We start from the raw sequence: 20432 nt of genomic DNA, 5'->3' as shown, positions 1-20432 counted from the left end.
CAGGCCTGCTCAGAGCCTTTGCTCGCTGCTCTGCTCCTCCTCCATCTCCTTATAGGGCTCCCACTTTTGCCGATGCCGGGGAGGTCAGAAGTCCTCATGGTGTGACAGGGCCTCCCCTGTCCCTGAACTGTCTAAAGCCTCCACTGTCAACACTGGCCTCCAGATACTTCTTTCTACCTCAGGCCTTCTGCCCTGAGCTCCAGATCTCACAGCCCCTCAGACTTAACAGGATCGACACGCAACTCATTCCTCTTTCCTTCCCATTCCTTCTCTGCTCCCCTGCTCCCCATCCCCCCATCCCAATCTGGAGCGTCCTCCCTCTTCCTCCTGACTCTTGGCATTTGAAGCACTGAAGGGCAGGCCCCCTTTTTCTCAAAGACTGCAGCCCTCCTGACCTGGTTCCTGGCCTCCTGACTTCGTACTCCCACCGGTCCTCCGCCGCCCCACTCAGCAGCCTGCACAAACCAGCCAGACCTTCCTTTAAGTGTGCTACTTGCAGAAGAAAGCCCAGGGGTGTTAGGAAGGAGGACTGGGTGTGTATAGTGTTGCTGATGGCAGGTGCTGGGTGGGGGGGGGTGCGTCCTGCCAGCTGCAGGGCCTGGGCAGGGGACCTTCCCTCTGGAAGCCTCCACATCTTCCTGTTTGTCAGGTGCATCTTGGCTCCGGGCAGCTGTGAAAATCAAAGGCAGTAGCGCTGTGGTGGGTGGAGAAGCAGGCGGTTCTGCAGGGAGCACTGCGAGGACTCAGGCCGTAGTGTTCTCAGCCACTGCCTCCCCTCTCTGGGACTTCTGCCCCCACCCCTGCCTCCTTCCCACATGGGCATGCCTCCGAGCATCAGAACCTCTACAGCTTGGGCCCTGCTTTTCTTTTTGCAGGAGATGCCTTCCTCCTACATGCCCCTCCTAGCCAATGACTCTTCCTTCTTCAAGGTCCACTAGGAATCCCATCTCTTCTGAGCATCAGGGACCAGAACAACCCACGCATCAGGAGTCCCAGGGGCCTGGGGCCTGATGCCCTCTGGTGCTTCCAGCCCAATGCTATATCAGGGCCCTGGGGGGCAGAGCAGGAAGTGTGTCGGAACACCCCATCAGAGTCTCTCAGGGATCCCAGGCCCCAGGAGAGGGTGTGACCCAGGGGCGAGCAACCAGCTTGAGGCCCCAGTGTGGGAGGGCAGTTCACATGTGTCTCCGCAGAGGACGCTTTCTCCCTGGTGTCACTCTAGGTTGTCACTCTAGAGGGCCAGGTCCCACAGGGAGTGCATTCAGACCCCGAGGGCCAGCCCCAGCCCCCGCATGCGCTGCCCCTGACTCTAGGACACCTTCAGGACAGGCAGGGAATATGGAGGCAGACGCAGGTGGGACATGGACATCCTCACAGAGGAATGTGGGAGAAAGAAGGTTCCCAGAAGTCTGGGCTGCGAGTGGCCAGGACTGGGAGGGGGAGGGGGGCATAGCTAGATGGCCCTTGTCCCGCCTGGTGGCCCAGCAGATCTGGGCTTGCACTGTGCAATCCAGCTGCCACCAACCCCACGTGGCTATTTAGAGTAAAATTAAGTGACGTTAAAATCGAGTACCCCAGTTGCATGAGTCATACAGCAAGTGCTCGAAGACCACCCAGGATTGGCAGCTACCCTGTGCGACGGCACAGATACGGAACATTTCCACGGGCTCAGAGAGTTCTAACTCAAGAATCAGCACTGCTCTGGAGCCTGGCTACTCTGCTACTGCGAAGCCTTGCGGGGGGCGGGGGTGGTCACTGGATCTCTCGTGCCTCAGTTTCCTCTCTAAATGGAGATAACGATAATCACTGAGAAAACTAAAGGAATGAAATGCGTGTAAAGTATTTGCAGGAGCACCTGCACACGGGAAGGGCCTGCCAGGCTGCACACAGGTAGAGAAAAGCACAGCCTACACCATGGCCTTAACCCAAAGATATGTTTCCATTGTCGAAGGGTATGCAAAATTCAAACGTAGGGGAGAGCCTCCAGCAACAATATCTTCCAGCCTCCTGTCCCCACCGCTGCTGGCAGCCTGCACCAGTCTTGTTTGCTGGGATGGTGTGGGTGCCTCCCTTCTGTGAAACAGGGAAAGGACCTGCTCATGGCCAGTGTGGTGAGAGAGGAGAACCCCGCTCTCTGATCCCAGGCTCAGAGCTTCCTGCCACCTCCCCAGGTGGGGGCTGCGACCCCCATCCCCATTCCTTAAACCCACCCCATGCCACCCCGCCTTTGATGATGCATACCACTGCCTTACCTATCCCACGCTGTAAGTCCTTCCTCAGGGCTGACCTTGGTCCCAGCAGCTGCAGCGTCAGGAGAGGCTTTCCCCATGGAGATACCACAGGGGCTGAGGGGTGGGAGTGGCTGGAGGGGGCGGGGGCTTTTGTATGATCTATTCACAGACATCACCCTCCTTCGGGAAGTCAGTTCACCCTGATGTCTAACCCTACTTCCACCTACCCTGGATAAAGCCTGGTCCTTCTTGCTGTCCTTGGAAGACATGGGCTTCCGCAGCTACCCTTACCATTCCTGACTTGTCCCTCAGTTACACAAGATGGGCTTACTGCCGGCCCATGCAAGAAGGCACATCCTAACCCTGGCTATCCATGGAGGCAAGACCTCTGGCAAACCCTATAAGGACTATGCCTCCCATTATACAGATGAGGAACTGAGTCCCAGGGCGATAAAGGATTTTCCTCCGGGCACACGATCAAGACAGCGTCTCTTGATGTTCATTGCAATCATCTCTCCAGTCTCTCCAGGTCTCTAGGAAGGCACTGGGGGAGTTGTAGCATCTCAGATGTGGAGGAAAAGCAGGCTGAGTAACTGACCTTAATGACGCCAAAGCGAAAGGTTTCAACCTTCTTGTCTCCTTCAAGTCCAACAAGGATTTTAGGAGAGAAGGCAGAAGGAACCTGCTGCCACTAGGAAGTGAGAAGCACTACGGAATTCACTTTTCTGGGGGTATTTAACAAATACATGGATAAGCAAGGCTGCCTGGTACAGTGGCACAGGTTGTCTACTGCACAAAGGGCAAGGGGGAAGATGAAATCTCTCCGATTCAAACTAATGTGCTCAGAAGGCTTATGGGAAGAGAGTACTATGGATTAGCCATCCTTACAACCTGCTTTGCCTAGGTCTAGCCTGAGAGAGAAGCAGTGGTGTCCTGGGGGCATGCTTACTCTTGCCCCCCGCCTTTTCTGTTGGGTATCTCTCCCTCCTGCCCACCCTGACTACCTCTGAGTCTCTTGTGATTGAAATCTCCCTGCTGGTCTCAGAGCTGAACTTCCCGCCTTTAATTCAATCAGGAATCACAAGCCCTTTTAATTTAGGAAATGAAAGGCTGGCTGCTGAGAGAGCTGCACCTGATTGACAGGGCTGCCAGCATGGCCAGGCCGGCCAGGGGAGGGGGCACAGACCCATGACCTCAGCCAGCCTCTCTGGGGTTAGGACGCTCTCCAGAGGCCTGGGGAACAAAGGAGAACCAGCCCTCTCCCGACCTTCAGCAGAGGAGGGGCTGAGGCCACACAGTAGGGGTGGCTGCCACCTGGCCCAGAGAGACTGTGGAATGTCAAACTCTCCCTGCAGCCTGGGGGACTTAGGGCAGACAGAAGGGAGGACTTCCCAACCAACTCATTCTTCCCTTTGTCGTTATGTGACTCTGTGTTGATGTTCCAAAGAGCCCAACAATATATCTTTCCTTTCTAAGAGAAAAGAAGCGGTGCCAAAGGAATTAATCCTAGCTTTTTGGGGCTTCAGTTTCTCATCTGTATACAGGGTTAATCATGAGACTCAGTCACAGGGCTGTTTTGAGGATTAAATGAGTTAATGAAAGCTCACTGGCACATAACAGCTCCTCATTAAATTAGAGTTAATAATATTATTCTGCTAGAGGCACACAGAGGTCCCCACCTCTCCTCAAAAGTGGCAGAGACTTGGGGGAGAGTGTCCAGGGCCGTGGGCCCTGTTGCTCTCTTCGCCTCCCAGGAGATAGCCAAGGGCAAGTCCCCCCAGGCCCAGCCTCCTAACCCAGGGAGATAGAACAGGGCAGAGGAAAGTTGCTGGTGTAGGATCAGAATTCTAGCTGAGTACATTTTGAGCTACGTGACCTTGGGCAAATCACCTCTCTGCACTGAGCCTTACTTTCCACCTTTGGAAAGGGGGCTAGCTGCACATCCCAGCAAGATTGTTTTGATGCTTCGCGAAGTCCCGTGTAGAAGGAGCTCAGAATATGGTAACTTCCTCCCCTAAACTCTAATCAAATGCTTAGCATGGCCTACCCAAGCGGGAAACCCTATTTCCCTGCGGTCTGAGGCCAAGCTCCGAGCATCCACCGTACATTTCCTATCCACATTGCACGAACATCCTGACAGCCCCAAGCTCCTGCCTGCCTGTGGCCAGGTCCTGCCCAGAGGCTCCCACTGTGGTCGGCCTCACCTGCTTCCTGAGCTGCTCCCGTGGAAGGAACCGCCTAGGGCCGACCCAGATGGCAGTAGCTCCCTGCATGTGCAGTACCTGGCACAGAAAAGTTCTCCAGGAGGCCTCTCCCCCAAACTCCCACCTGTCCTCCTGGGCCAAGTGTACCAGAAAAACACGGACTCTTAATATCATTCTTCGGTTTCTCCATAAGCAATTCCACCCAGCTTCTGTATGAAATGGGTTTGGAGTAAAGATGCTAGTCCCAGTGACCACCCACTGAGCCCCAGGTTTACTTCCTCCCAAACTTGGGGCTGAGCAATCAACCCTCCCACAGCATGGGCAAGTGGGGATTGAGGCACACAGCGGAGGAGACAGAAACTCCGGGAGACTAAGCACCTGCTCCCACCTGGCCAGCCCTCTAGCCGATGTGCTGGACTCTAATCCCCAGCGCTCTCCTGACTTGGCTGGCCTGTTCAGAGAAGTCTCTCGCGTCCACTGGAACATCTGATCACACAGCCACCTTGGCGGTATGCCAAGCACCTGACTGTCATTATCCCATCTTACAGAAGAGGAAGCAGGGGCTCCCAGATCACACGCAGTGACTCAAAGATGGGACAGACTCTTGCCCTCAGGCTTCAAGGGGAGCCCGGCTGCCACTGGATTTCAAAACTGTCCCTTACTCCCCAAAGTCAGTGTTCCAACTGAATCATTCATTCTTTCATTCATCCATGTGACAAATATTCACCAGGCCCCTAACTATGTTTGAGGTCCTGTGTTGCACGTTCGTCCTGAGCAGGTCAGACCCTAGCCCCTTCCTGAAGCTTCCCATCTCTTCGAGAAAGACTCAAAACAATCACATACACACAAAAAGGAAAAAAAAATGGTGATGAATGTTGTTCCCCAGGGAGGGGTGAAAGATCAGGGAGGGTCGCTCCCATCCACCCCCCCAACACTGAGATCTGAAGGCAGGTTAGGAGTTTGCCCTGGGAAGTGGGTATGAAGGCTGGAAGAGCGCCTCGGTGGAGGAAACAGGTGCCTGGAGGCAGGAACAAGCATGGCAAATAAGTCTGGAAAGTGCTTGAAGGAAGCACAGGGGGAAAGGGGCCAGAGCCCCCAGAGCCTGATGGGCTGCCTTCCTCCTGACAGGGGGGCTGAGGGGTTGTCGCATGCCAGGTTACTGGAGGGGAGACTGAAGGGGGATGAGTGGGAGCAGACACCACTGTCAGGAGGCAACATTAGTGTTCTAGACACAGGGCTTCTGTGGGGCTGGAGGGGAGGAAGAAGGAGGGAAGTCAGGCTAGCTCTGCCCACAGCTCTTCCAGGGCTCCTCTGGCTCTTTCCCAGGGTCTCACAATAGTATCCAGGGCTCAGGATACCCTGACCCCAGGGGTGGTGGGTAAGTGGTGTGTTGGTAGCTGCTTAACCACTGGCTGTCTGGGGAAAGTCTTTATTTGTAGCATTTGTCAATATCCTTGGTGTTACTACTCTCACCATGGTTGATTTCAGTCTACCAACATGAAGTCAGTGAAGGAGAAGTTGGGAAGAGATGTGTGTACATGTCCACAGCCAGAGTAAGTTGAGTCCAACCCAGCACTGGCCTCAGGTCTCAGAATGGCAGTGGTTCTACTGAAATGTTATTTATCTGTGTCTTATCTCTCTGCGTAGTTCCTATGTAGTGCTGGGAGGAAGAGATGAAGAATGAATGGGGAGGGCATGTGGGGGAAGGGAGTCATAGTGATGCCACTCCCCACCCCAGGTCTTCCCAGTGACCATAAGAAATTGACACTATTATTATCCTCATTTCCTAGATGGAGGAACTGAGGCACAGGAAGTCAAACAGCTTGTCAAAGATACGGTACTAAAGGGCAGAACTGGGAGGAGAGCAGGCTAGTGTTGGGGTGATCCCTGCATCTTCCTGAATCCCTTTGCCCTGTCCTGCCTGTGAGCTGCAGAAGAGAGGGAGATGAGGGAGAGTTAGATGGGGACAATGAACAGAGGATGGCCAAGCTGGGAGGAAGGAGGAAACTCTCCAGGGAGGTTGGGGTGGGGGACCTCCTAAATTCTCTGGCTGGAACCCTAATTTTCAGGGGAGAGGCTGCTAGAAGTCAAGTTGGGGTAGAAGCGATTTTTAGAGGGTGATCATGAGTTTACTCTGAGAATGCTCACTGGAGAGGGTGCTGCAAATTAGAATGGACAGAGGTCAGGTATTGGAACCCCACCCCGCACCCCCACCACTCCCTGGTTCTGTGCAGAGTCCGTGTAGCAGACCAGAGTCCATGCAGTTGCAACTCTCTCCAGGCTTACAAGGTAGGCGACTCTGCCCCCCTCATTCATTTCCCCACCCCTCGGCTCAGCTAGGACCCGACCGAGATAGGGGCAGTCAGGTCTGCCCAAAGGGCCCAGGAAGAGCTCCAATCTGGGGTCAATGAACTTGGAATTGGACAGTCTCTCCAGGCCAGCAGGGATTTGAGGAGGTCAGTGCAGGCGTAGGGGATGGAGCTCAGGCCCAGGGCGTGCCCTGGGGTGAGTGGGTGAGCACACCGACAGGACAAGATCTTCCGGAGTTCCAGGGCGCCCACCCTTCACCTGTGTTCTCTGCCCCGCTGGAGCTGTGGGTCACTGGTGGTTCTGGGCAGTGCAACAGGCTGCTGCTCCCCATCTCCACACCCACGCCCTGCACTGTGCACCACCCACTCCCATCGTCTCGGTCCCTCTCTCTTCTCTGCGCTGCTCAGGATGCACCTTTGACATTCCCTTTTCGAAGTTCTTTCCAGCACACAGCAAGTGCTTTATGGGGTGGTTTGCTGAGCCTGCCTTTGCCTAGGAGTTGGGAATGAGGAAGACTCCTAAGGGGCAATGGACCTGTGAACAACGTCACCCGCAGGGATGGGCTGGGAATGGCCCCTCCCGACGGCCCCCACCCAAGATCCCCTGGACATCCTGCTTAGTTATTATTCTCATCATCCCCCTTTTACAAACAAAGAGAGGGAGCCCCGAGAGCTTTCATTGTTTCCCCAAGGTTATTCAGCTAGGAGATGGCAGAACTGAGATTTAAACCCAGGCAGCTGGCTCCAGGACCCACGTCCCCAGTCCTTGGACCACCGGCTTCTCCTGAGTGTAGTGGTCTCTGAAGTTGGAAGTGTTCAGGCAGAAATTACTAGAAATTAAGTTCTATTTATTTTATCTCATCCTTTGAAATTTCCGGTTTTCTTTTTTGGTGAACGGGTATTTTACTTGCAGTACCTGTATATAATTTTAAAAGGGCTCTATTGAGTATCATTTACATACCATAAATTCACTATTTTTCATGTATAATTCAGTGACCTTCAGTAAACATATGTAGTTGTGCAATCATCACCGTAATCCAATTTCCAAACATTTCCATCCCCTTCCTGCTCGCTTGTAGTCCATCTCCAGGCTGCCGTTCATCTACTTTCTCTCTTTGCAGAATTACGTTTCCTGGATGTTTCATAAACATGGGCTCAACACAACGCGTGGTAGTTTGTGTCTAGTTTACCCAACTTGGCATGACGTTGCTGTGATTCATGTTTTAATACGTATCAGTATTTCATTCCTTCAGAATAGTATTCTGTTGTATGAAGACACCACATTTTGTCCATCCATTCACCAGCCTCTGATCCTTTGAATGGTTTCTGCTTTTTGACTGCTATGAATAAAACCGCTATACACATTCATAGGCCTTGTGAGGACAGAAGGTTTCACTTCTCTTGGGTATACACCTAGGAGTAGAACTGCTGCATCATCTGGCAGGTTTACGTTCAGCTTTTTGAGAAACTGCCAAAATGTTGTCCAAAGTTGTTGCATCATTTTACGTTTCCATCAGCAATGTATGGGGTTCCAATTTCTTCACATCTTGGTTGGCACTCGTTATTGTCTTTTTTTTTTTTAAGGTTTTATTTGAGAGAGAGAGCACAAGCAGAGGAAAGATGGAGAAGCAAGCTTACCACTGAGCAGGGAGCTTGATGTGGGGCTTGATCTCAGGACCCTGTGATCATGATCTGAGCTGAAGGCAGATGCTTAACTGACTGAGCCACCCAGGAATCCCTGTTATTGTCTTTTTGATTGTAGCCATCCAGTGGGTCTGAGGTGGTATCTCCTTGTGATTTTAATTTACATTTCTCTAATAACCAATGATGTTAAACATCTAAGTGCTCTAATATGTTGACATAAAGTTGTTCATAATATTCCCTTATCATCCTTTTAATTTCTGGGAGGTTGTCAGTGATATTCCCTTTTTGTTTTGATTTTAGTAATTCACATTTTTTCCTTTTTTCTCTTTTCCCTTGGTGTGTCTATCTAAAGGCTTGTCAATTTTTTTTTTAAAGATTTTATTTATTCATTTGACAGAGGGAGAGATCACAAGTAGAGAGGTAGGCAGAGAGAGAGAGAGAGAAGCAGGCTCCCTGCAGAGCAGAGAGCCCAATGCGGGACTCGATCCCAGGACCCTGAGATCATGACCTGAGCCGAAGGCAGCGGCTTAATCCACTGAGCCACCCAGATGCCCCAAAGCTTGTCAATTTTTAAAATCTTTACATTTTAGTTTCGTTTTTTTTCCCCCTTATTGTTCTTCTGGCCCCTGTTTCATTGATTTCTACTTTAATCTTTATTATTTCCTTTTTTTTTTATTGCTTTGGGTTTAGTTTTTTTTCTTATTTTTTTAAAGATTTATTTATTTATTTATTTATTTGACAGATAGAGATCACAAGTAGGCAGAGAGGCAGGCAGAGAGAGAGGAGGAAGCAGGCTCCCCGCTGAGCAGACAGCCCAATGTGGGACTCGATCCCAGGACGCTGGGATCACGACCTGAACCGAAGGCAGAGGCTTTAACCCACTGAGCCACACCCGCGCCCCTGGTCTTCTTTTTCTAATTTCTCACTTGGATATTAAGGTTTTTGATTTGGCCTTTTTTTTTCCTAATGTAATTTTTAAAGCTATTAATTTATTCCCAATACTGTTTTAATGGCATTCTATAAATTTTACTGTGTTGTGTGTGGTCATTCAATTCAAATACTTTTACATTTGTCTGGTGATTTCTTTTTGACCTATGAATTATTTAGAAATGTATTGTTTAATTCTTAAATATTTGGTGATTTCCCAGATTTTCTTGTTATTGATTTCACATTTAATTCTGTTGTGTTTGGAGAACATTATTTGTATCATTTTTATTCTTTTCAACTTATTGAGACTTGTTTTATAATCTAGCATATGGTCTAGCCTGGCGAATATTCCCAGTGCACTTGAAAAGAATGTGTATTCCTGCTATTGTTGGGTGGGTTGTTCTATACATGGTAGATTAAATTGTTTGATCGTGTTGCTCAAGTCTTGTATATCCTTGCTGATTTCCTGTCTGGTTGTTCTATATGTTATTGATATTGGAGTGTTCAAACCTCCAACTCTTCTTGGTGAATTTCCTCTTTCTCCCTTCCATTCTGCCAGTTTTTGTTTTGTATATATATATTTTTTTAATATTTTATTTATTTGACAGAGAGAAATCGAAATCGTAACTAGGCAGAGAGGCAGGCAGAGAAAGAGGAGGAAGCAGGCTCCCTGCGGAGCAGAGAGCCTGATGCGGGGCTCGATCCCAGGACCCTGAAATCATGACCTGAGCCGAAGGCAGAAGCTTTAACCCGCTGAGCCACCCAGGCGCCCCTTGTTTTGTATATTTTGGGGCTCTGTTGTTAGGTGCATATGTGTTCATTACTCTATCGTTCTGATTAATTGACCATTTTATCATTATAAACTGTCTCTGTCTCTACTATAATTTTTTGTCTTAAAGTCTGTTTTACCAGACATTCTATTTCTCTTATGGTCATTGTTTGCATGGCATATATTTTTCCACTCTTTTGCTTTCAACTTTTTTATGTCTTTAGATCAAGAATGCTTCTTGTAGGTGGCATATAATTGGCTCTTGTTTTATTAATCCAGTCTGATAATGTTTAAGTCATCGTATAAGCCTGACTGTTTTACTTACATTTAATGTAGTTATTGATATGGTTTGATTTATCACTGCAATTTTGCTATTTTTTCTATATGTCTCATGTTATTATTTTTTTGTTCTCCTGTTTTTCCTTTACTGCCTTCTTTTGTGTTAAATACGGATTTTTCTCATGTACCTTTTAGTTCCTTTGTTGTCATTCCTTTGTTATATTTTTGAGTTATTATCGTAATTGTTCTAGGGATTATAGTATCTAATTTATCAAGTCTACTTCAGATGAATACTAATTCAGTTCTATAAATTATCAAGACTTTGCTCCATGTAACTTCATGTTCTTCCCGACCCTTTGTGCTAATATTGTCATGTATATCATATCCCTGTATTTATAAATCCAATAATAGTATTATAATCATTGCTTTATACTATCTTATGTCTTTTTAAAATTTTAAGAGAAGAAAGGAGAAAAACATATTTAGAGAATCTTTTATATTAATCCACATATTTATCATTTCTGGAGTTCTTCATTTTCTGCTGTGGATTCAAGTTACCATCTGGTGTCCTTTCCTTGCTCCAGTATAACTCTGTTCCCTCCCTCTCTTTGTGTTATTATGTATTTGTTATCTATAATGTTTTTTGTATGTTATAAGTCCAATAATACAGCTTTATAATTAATATTTTATGCAATTATCTTTTTTAAAAAGATTTTAGTTATTTATTTGACAGAGAGAGAGAGAGAGATCACAAGTAGTCAGAGAGGCAGGCAGAGAGAGAGGAGGAAGCAGGCTCCCCGCGGAGCAGAGAACCCGATGTGGGGCTCGATCCCAGGACCCTGAGATCATGACCTGAGCTGAAGGCAGAGGCTTAACCCACTGAGCCACCCAGGTGCCCCTGCAATTATCTTTTAAATCAGTTAAAAGAAGAAAAGAAAATATATTTGTAATGTCATTTATATTTGTCTACATAATTACATTTTTGGTGCTCTTTATTTCTTCATATGGATCCGAGTTAACTGTCTAGTATCATTTCCTTTCATCCTGAAGGACTTCCTTTAATATTTTTTATGAGGCATGCTTGTTAGCAACAAGTTCTCACTCTTTATCTGGGAGTGTCTTCAGTTCACCTTCATTTTTGAAGGATATTTTTATTGGATATAGATTTCTAGTTTGACTTTTTTGTTTTCTTTCAGCACTTTGATTATGCCACCCCACTCCTCCTGGCCTCCATTGTTTCTGATGTGAAATCGGCTGTTAATTTTATTGTGGTTCCCTTGCATGATGCGTCATTTTTCTCCTGCTACGTTCAAGATTTTCTCTGTCTCTGTCTTTCAACAGTTTTACTCTAATGTCTATGGGTGTTTTTCTGTTTCTCCTATCTGACTTTATTTGTATGTGTAAATCTTTTTCATCAAATTTGGAAACTTTTGGACCATTGTATCTTCAAATATATTTTTCTGGCTCTTTCTTTTTTTGGAAATCCCATTAAGTGTATATTGATATGTTTAATGATATTCTACAGGTGTTTGAAACTCTGTTCACTTTTTTATCATTTTTTCTTTTCTTTTTGTTCTTTAGATTGGATAATCTCAATTGATCTATCAGTTTGCTGATTCTTTATTCTTCCAGCCCAAAGATGTTGAACCCTCCTAGTGAATTATTCATTCCAGTTATTGTACTTTTCAACTCCAGAATTTCCATTTGGTTCTTTAAAAATATTCTACATATTTATATATGTACGTACACATATATATTGTACATATGATATACACATATATATTGTACATATGATATAAATCATAGATATCATACATATTTATATATATATCATATGACATATACACACACATATATATAGTTTCTATTTCTATGATATTCCCTGTCTGATGATTCTTTCATTAATTCTTTATACGCAGTTTTCTTCAGTTCTTTGAAGACATTTATAATAGCTTCTTTGAAGTCTTTGTTTGCTAAATACAACATGTGGACCATTTCTGAGGCAGTTTCTACCAACTGCTTTTCCTCCCCCTCTGAATGGATCACACCTTCCTGTTTCTTTGCACGTCTTGTAATTTTTGGGTGAAAAGTGGACATTTTCGATAACCCATTGTGGCATCTCTGAATTCTGATTCCTCATGACCAACTCCAGGGCTGTTGTTCCTGAGTTTGATGTTTGTTTAGTGACTTGCCTAGACTACTTCTGTGGAGTCTGTCTTCCTCAGTGTGAGGCTGCTGGTGTCTCTGCTCCGTTTATTTCTTAAATTCCTCTTTTTATTTTTAAGCTTGGTGTCCTAGAAATTGCCCTGGATCAGCATAGCTTTGCGTTATGCCAGTGACAGAAAGTGTGCTTAAATACCTTGATCCAGTTAGGCTTCTAGCCCCTGCCAATGCATCTGGGTGTGGGTTGGGAAACACATTCAGATTTATGCAGTTTACAAACCTGTCCCAACTTCTACTCTCTGTGTGCTTAACCAGGGATCAGCAGCTAGCTAAGGGCCTTTTCAGCCGCTGATTAGTGTGCACACAGCCTTCCCCCCCCACCCCCAGGGACATGTGGGAGCTTATCAAGGCTCACTATGACTTTCTTGTTACTGGATATCCCTTTTAAAAGTTTTGCCATTCTCTTGATTTGTTACTTGCTCCAAATCATATTATACCTTAGGCTAATGCCACGATGTTGGCCTCAGTGTATATAATTTTAAAGAAATGTATCTATACTGAGTCCTGTGCACAACATATTTTCTGATGAGGGTGCATGACAAAACACGTGTGGCACCTACCCGTCTAGTTTTGGGCATCTCTGACTGGTCTGCCCCGGCTGGGAGCTGTGTCTGGATACTGAGCTCTGGGCTGGCATCCCTTGGGTTTGAGGGTCTGGGGGGCACTTGAGAAGAGTTGTTGCAAAAACACAATCCTCCAGGAGGCTCCTCAGGGGCAAGTGGTGGTCATCCAAGGTGGTTGAACTTGCCTCCCTAGGACAGCTGGCCCTGGCCATCCTGGCTGGGCCTTTGCTCCCACAGGGTTGCAGGCCTGGCCGCTCTGTTAGCAGGCTTGGGGTGGGGAGCCAGGTGCCCTCTACCCTAGCTTCCAGGCACCGGTAGCCTGCCAGGCATTCAGCAGGAAGACCTAACAGAGCCAAGAGAACGATCGATTCCCTCAGGGCAGGGCTGCCAGTAGAGGGGGTCACCCAGGAAGCAGCTGGCTTTTGTCCCAAGAAGCCCAGGCTGGAGAGGGCTGGGGTCTGTGGCCTCCTCAGTCCCCTGGGTACTCACTGGAAGGCAAGGAGTCAGGGAGTAGCCCCTTCCTACTGGTACTGTCCCTGTCCTTGGGGTGGGCAAGCAGAGAGGCCTGTGTCCATGAGCTGAAGGTCAGTGTGCTCAGCAGGCACTGTGGGTAGGAGGGGTGGAGGGTGGAGGGGAAAACTGGGATGACAGTCACGTACGCTGATGTCACTGGTCCCTCCGCCTCCCCAAAGTATCGCTTTCCTCATGGCCGAGCCTGCAGCTGAGTTCAGGGGGGCAGTCACGTCCCATCCCTGGCACAGCCCTTCGGCAGTTCACTGCACCACCTCTGGGGCTGCTGAGGTCAGGGTGGCACTTGCCAGCGCTGCCTAGTGTCAGCTCAGATCTGACAGTGAGGAAAGGGAGCCCAGGGAATGGGGAGAGTGGCAGGGACAGGTGTCTGGGGGCTGGGCACGGCCAGGCTGCCGAGAAGCTGTCCCAGGGGTCATGGGGGGCTAAGCTGGGCTTCTATCCAGGTGAGCAGCCGCCCTTGCCCACAGGCAGCTCCCCATCTGAGGGAGAGGAGAGTCCCATCTGCAGATACAGCTGCTGTGTCCAAGCTGAGCGTGGTCGTAGCAGTAGTTGGAAACTCCCTCCCCACCCCCCATTCTCTCCTCCTGTGCAAGGCTCCCAGGTCACCCAGAACAGATCTTGTGGTGAATCCCTTCCCCAGACCCCGGGAGGACCCAGCAGGTGCCCTGCTTGTGACTACCCACGTGTAGTAGGGAGGGGCTCCCAGAGCCCAAGTGTGGACAGACAGCGGCGTCCCTGTGTCTGAGCTCGTCCTCAGGGCCGGGTCCAGCAGAGGGAGCTGGCAGCCAGCAGGAGCTGAGACAAGCCGTCCCTGACCCCTGAGATGGCCTTGAGGAGCTCCAGCTGCCGACCCAGGGTGGGGGATTCACCCGTGGCTGGCGGTGGAGTGTTGGCCGCATACACGGGGGGCCGGGACCCTTCAGCCCACCCCGACACTCAGTGCTGTCCCACAGAGACCCCACTGCAGAATCACAAATTCTACAACCTTCCAGCTCAGCCTGTGGAGTCCTTCCCCTTGTCCCCAGGCTAGGGAGTAATGCGAGGGACCTGACCCTTGGGTGTGAATTCCATTCCCTCATCTACTAGTTCTGTGACTCTAGGCAGGTTATATAATCTCTCTGGGACTCAGTTTCTTCACCTGTAAAATGGGGCCACTGTGAGGGGAAAGTGCATGACACAGGCCTGGCACACAGTAGGTGTCCTTTTTCCTTACTCCATTCCTCTTTGTTTCACTTGGAGCCATGGCAAAATGGCTGGGCGATGGGAGAAGTGTGGGAGAAGTGTGCTGGGGTGAGAGCCAGCCCAGGGGCAGGTGGCATTAACACGCACAGCAGGCTTCCTTTGGAGATGATGTTTGAATTAGGTTTGCAGAAATGCTTCTACTTAACCCCAAGGCAGACGCATCAAACTATAGCCAGAATGAGGTGGCCCTTAGGGGACAAGGGGCATGGCCACATTGGCACTTCTCTGAGCACTTTGCCTAGCAACCTTTCCATTCACATGCTCCTGGCTGCAGGTCAGCCCCCAGTAGGACTTTCTGGCCTCTTGCCCCCGTCATCTGTGCTGAGATCTCCTTGGGGCATGTAGCTCTCTGGGTGTTCCCTCCTTTTCCCTGTGTGCCAGGCCCTGTTGAAGGCATGAGGGAAACAAGAGTGAGTTAAACTGACCGTGGTTGCTGACCACATGGACTTGGCATTCTAGTGGACAGTGAAAACAGTCAACAAAATGAATATATTAGAGGGTGATGATAAGTGCTCTGGGGAAAAATAAGGAAAGGTTGAGGGATGAGAGTGTAGGTGTAAGGGAGTGATGCAATGTGAATGGAAAGATCAGGAAGGCCACGAGGAGAAGATGATGTCTAAGCAAAGATTGGAAAGGCAAAGCCACGTTTATGACAGGAAAACATTCCACGAGAGGGAAGGAGTAGGTAGTGCAAAGGCCCCGGGGCTGTCACAGAATTGGCTCGTTTGAGGAACAGCAAAGGGGCCAGCATGAAATCAGTGAGAGGGAAAGTGGTGGCAAATGAGGTCAGAGGGGTAGGAGGGACCAGATCTCGTAGAGGCTGGCAGGCCATTGTCAGGCCCTTGGCTGCACAGCAAATGTGGATGCCGAGAAGGAACAAGGGAGCAAGAGAGAAGGAATGAATGATGGACACAGGCCCTGTCCCTTCATTCCCCTGGCAGCAGGGACCCAGCTGGAGTGTTTCAAATGTTGAAGGCAATACACTCAGAACCAGGCCTCACTTTCCCCTTTCCCCTTGGGGTCTCCTGCAGGGGGTCTCTGCTGACTCCTGCGTGATATTGCTATGGCTGAGCCAACTTACCCCCACTTGTCCCCCATGCTGGCCACCCCAGTATACTCACATCTCAGACACTCGGCCCCTCTTGGGTTAATCCCAGAACCCAGTCTGAGGTCCTTCTCTTTCCTCTCTGAGCCCAATCAGAGGGGCCACCACTTATGGGGAGCTGCCGTACACCCATGGACCTCAACCAAATGACCCCAAGCTCAGGCAGTGGTGGGAAGTGGCCAAGAGCCCAGTAATTATACTAAAGGTAATCAAGCAGCTGCTCACCTTCATCAGGCACCGACTGCGGGCCCAACTCTGCCCTCAACACACCACCTGCATTGTCTCCTTTAGCTCCAGAGGTCTCCACGTGTCAGTCAAAGGGACTGGGAGTCTAAGAGGTCAAGGGATTTGGGGTGCCTGGGTGGCTCAGTGGATTAAAGCCTCTGCCTTTAGCTCAGGTCATGATCTCGGGGTCTTGGGATCAAGCCCCGCATCAGGCTCTCTGCTCAGTGGGGAGCCTGCTTCCCCCTCTCTCTGCCTGCCTCTCTGCCTACTTGTGATCTCTGTCTGTCAAATAGATAAATACAATCTTAAAAAAAAAAAAAGTTCAAGGGACTTGTCTGGGGGCTCTTCCAGGTGCCCTTCCTGGATGGCGGGGGGGCCACAGGAGATCGAGAGAAATGCCCCTTCCTGCCCCTCCCCTGGAGTGGGCCAAGCAGAGGGGTTCAGCTCAAGGCACCCTCATCTCCTGTGAGGCCCAAGCTGAGCATGACAAAATTCAACCTACTCCTCAGAGGAAAGGCTAGAGTGCTGGAGTTGAGGGGCACAGGATCTGGGAGAGCTGGGGCTGGTGGGCCTGAGGGGACCCTCCTATCCCTGGCTGAGCTTGTATCCCCCCAGCATGTTGCTGCTTCTTTGGTCTGCTGGGCACTTGCTGCTCGCCCTTCCCCTCTCGGCTGGCTGGGTCCACTGGGAAGAGGAGATGTAAGCAGGGCCAGGTCCACCCCCCTACCTGGTCGTCTGCAAATGGGTTTCCTTCAGACAGAGAACAGATCTGGGGGACCCATAGATACAGAGGAAGGCCCCACTGGGCCTGTCAGAGCTCAGGTCTCCTGCCCTGGCGGAGGAGACTGAAAGCCGCCCTCTCTGAGTGGGGGACGCTGCCTTCCTGCCTGTCCTGCCCCCGGGAGGTGAGGGGACAAGGTGCAGGAAAGCTGCCAGGTAGCAAAGTGCTTTGCAAATGGGGGTCACACACAAGTGCACCTCCTCTCACAGCTGGGGGGCCACTCTCCTCTGAACTTGAATGTCCAGGAACCATACCTCCCACCTGGCCACAGCTCACCTTCCCCTTGACTGATAGACCTTAACACACATTTCTAACCCCCCACAAGTCAAGACAAGCCTGGGGGAAGCAGGACTTGGGTCTGAGTCCGCTCGGCACAGGGCCGGATAGACAGCTAGTTCTTCCTCCCTGTCTCCCTTCCAGAGAACAGCAGGACAGAAGTGGGCAAGGGGGTGGGGAGTAGAGCGGGGTTCGAGTTGCTCATGGAATCACAGAACCTGGACTGGGTGGCCCAAGGACCCAGGTTTGTGTCCTGGCTCTGCCTAACAGCTTCTACCTCTCTTGAAGATGTTTGAGAATAGAAGCGATGTTTTGGGGAACACATGCTCGCATCGCCCCATCAAAGGCTCTGCAGGTCTATGAACCCAGAGCTGGCGGGATGGGAGGATGGTTTCCGGGAGGAGAGAAAAACCTATGGAAGCAGCCAGCCTTCTGGCCTGGCTGGTGCCACAGCCTGATCCCCAACCCAGCATGGTGGCCAGGGGTGACCCATTCTCTACATGGCTCCTCCTGGGCAAGGGCTGGAGCATGATCTTCTGTGTTCCCCGTGCCTAGGGCAGGGGCCATCCCACAATGGCCCCAACACTTGATCATTTAATGAATCAATCTGGCAGAGTCGAATGGAGTCCTTGCTTGAGGGAGCATCGGCTGGATATGACAGTGGCCTTATCACTGTGAATCCTTGCTCAGCAGTGAACCCAAGGAGGTGGGCCCCCGGCTGGGCATCCTGAACTCTGGGAAAGGAAGGAACCCATGGCTTTACACTCGGGAGTGCATCGAGAGCTGGGACAGGTGCAAGGCTGGGAAGTGGAGTCCTTCCCAGACCATCACAGCTGGGCCCCAGTGGGGAGGTCAGAGGGGCACCAGCTGGTGGGCACCGTGGTGGAAACAGTGTTAAAAGGAACTGCATTTTGAAAATTCATGTTCAAACTCAGTCAGATGCGCTCTTGTCCAAATTACCAGGGCATGGCTCACCATGCAGAGAGGGAAGCCACCCTGGGCAGGAGGAGCTGGGATCTCAGGGATAAAGAGCTAGGGTGGCATTCTTTCTTTTAGCTCTGCTGCAGCTGGGAAAAGGTCCAGCTCTCCCTGCTAGGGGGACCCACCGGAAGCAGAGAAGAGTGGGTCTGGGTCAGTCCGAGCAAAGGGAAGGGTTAGGATGGAACTGACCCTATTTGTGGTGCTGAAGTCTGGGGCCAGAGGTTGTTTTGTGTGCAGAGCTGAAAGACCCCCTCCAGAGTACAGAGCCTCAGCTCTGCAGGGAGGGCCGAACCCCAGAGCTGGGCTGATTTTGAAAAGCAGGAAGGGGCCATCTGGGAAGTGACAGGCTTCTGAGCGCGAAGCCAACCCCACCAAATACCTGGGAGTTGATTATTTGGCCTCTGAATTCATAGATAAAGAAGACAAAGATTGACGGGACAGACAGAACAGATAGCAGTTGAAGCCCTAGCAGGGACAAATGATTTCCTACATCCTCACAACATGGAGAGGTGGGATTTGTTACCACCAGTTGGCGGGCGAAAAAGCAGGCTTCTGGAGGTTAAGCAATTTGCCCAAAGCCACATTGCTAGAAACAGGCCGCTCAGGGTCCCAGCTCTGTTGACCACGAAGGTCAGGTGTCTCCTTTCCAGACCTTCCAGTCCGCTCTCGTGGGAACAAACGAAACCACACTGAGCAGCCCCAGCTTTCTTTCCCACAAGGATGCAGGGCTGCCAGAGTGGGGGTGGTGCTAGGTTTCCACCCTCAGGGTGGCAGAGCCTGTTGGGATACTCGAGCAAGGCTGGCCGTCATGACAACAGCGGGGACACACCCGTGGTGACAGCTGATGAACGGACCCCTGGAGTTCTCTAGGGCTTATCCCAGGGCCCTCCTCCTTGGTCCCATCACCCTGAACATTCTTATTCATGAGGCAAGGAGTTATAAGTTACTAATAAGAAAACTTCCCCAACACACCTGCTTTAAAAAAAAAATGCAAGGTACATGACAGTGTACAGACAGTGGCGACCATGCTTCTCTTTGTATAATCAAAATGTATGTGTATGATTGTGTGTGCACAGATCATCTCCAAGGATACATGAGAAACCAAAGAGGCAGCCAGGGTCTTGCTTTACGCTGTATGTCTTTTGTGCTTTTATTTTGTGCCATATAGGTGTGTGTGGGCGGAGGGGTGGGGGGTTGGGTAGGGGGGTATGGATAAAGAAATTCTATCGAAAGAAACCTGGCAGACTGGCTGACCATAAACTCACTAAAAGTTGCTGAGAAAACAAAACAAAACAAAACACACCCTATAATCTGAGGTTATATTAACAGGAGCATAAGCCCCTGCCTGAAGCAGGTGTATGTTCTGCTATTCTGTGCTGATCAGGCTGTACCCAGAATATGGGGCCTCTCAGAGGAAGCCGTGTTTGAAGAGAAACCCTAGGAGCTAGACTGGACCTGAGAGGACAACTCGGCTGCAAGAGAGGTAGGTGGAGGGAGGGAAACTTGACCAATATGGAGATGCCAAAGAGATTGAGGGGCACTGAAGGACTGGCATGTGGCAGCAGGAGGGGTCTGATTTTTTTTTTTTTACATGCACCCCTATGTTTGTTTGTTTGTTCATTTTGGTTTCAGGAGTAGAATTTAGTGATTCATCACTTACATATAACCCCCAGTGCTCATCATAACAAGTGCCCAGAAGGGCCTGATTTTTTAAATTTGCTTCTAAGAATTGAACTTGGATCAATGGTTTGGAAGGTATAGGGAAACAAATTTTGGCCTCAGGAAGACCTTTCTAATCATTAGAATTGGATTATATAATAATATAATAATAAGAATAATATATAATGCATTAGATAATTTAGCAATATAATGTAATAAAACTTTCTAATAATTAGTACCAGGATGAGTTCCGCATTACTGGATGTATTCAAGCCTCCACTGATGACATCCTACGAGGATGTTGCGGAGGGCATCAACAGAAATCACCGGGACAGGGACTTGGAAGCCCACCCCCAGCCTACGGAAGCTGTATGTCTGGAGTAAAAATTTAGAAATCTGCTCTCCTGGTTTGTTTTTGCCATGCATGCAGACAACTGAACTCCGTACACTCCTCCATTCACAGTGTACTATCGTCATTGGTCT

Source organism: Meles meles, chromosome 5 (assembly GCF_922984935.1).
Source record: "Meles meles chromosome 5, mMelMel3.1 paternal haplotype, whole genome shotgun sequence".
NCBI lineage: Eukaryota > Metazoa > Chordata > Mammalia > Carnivora > Mustelidae > Meles > Meles meles.
This window is presented reverse-complemented; position numbering follows the sequence as displayed.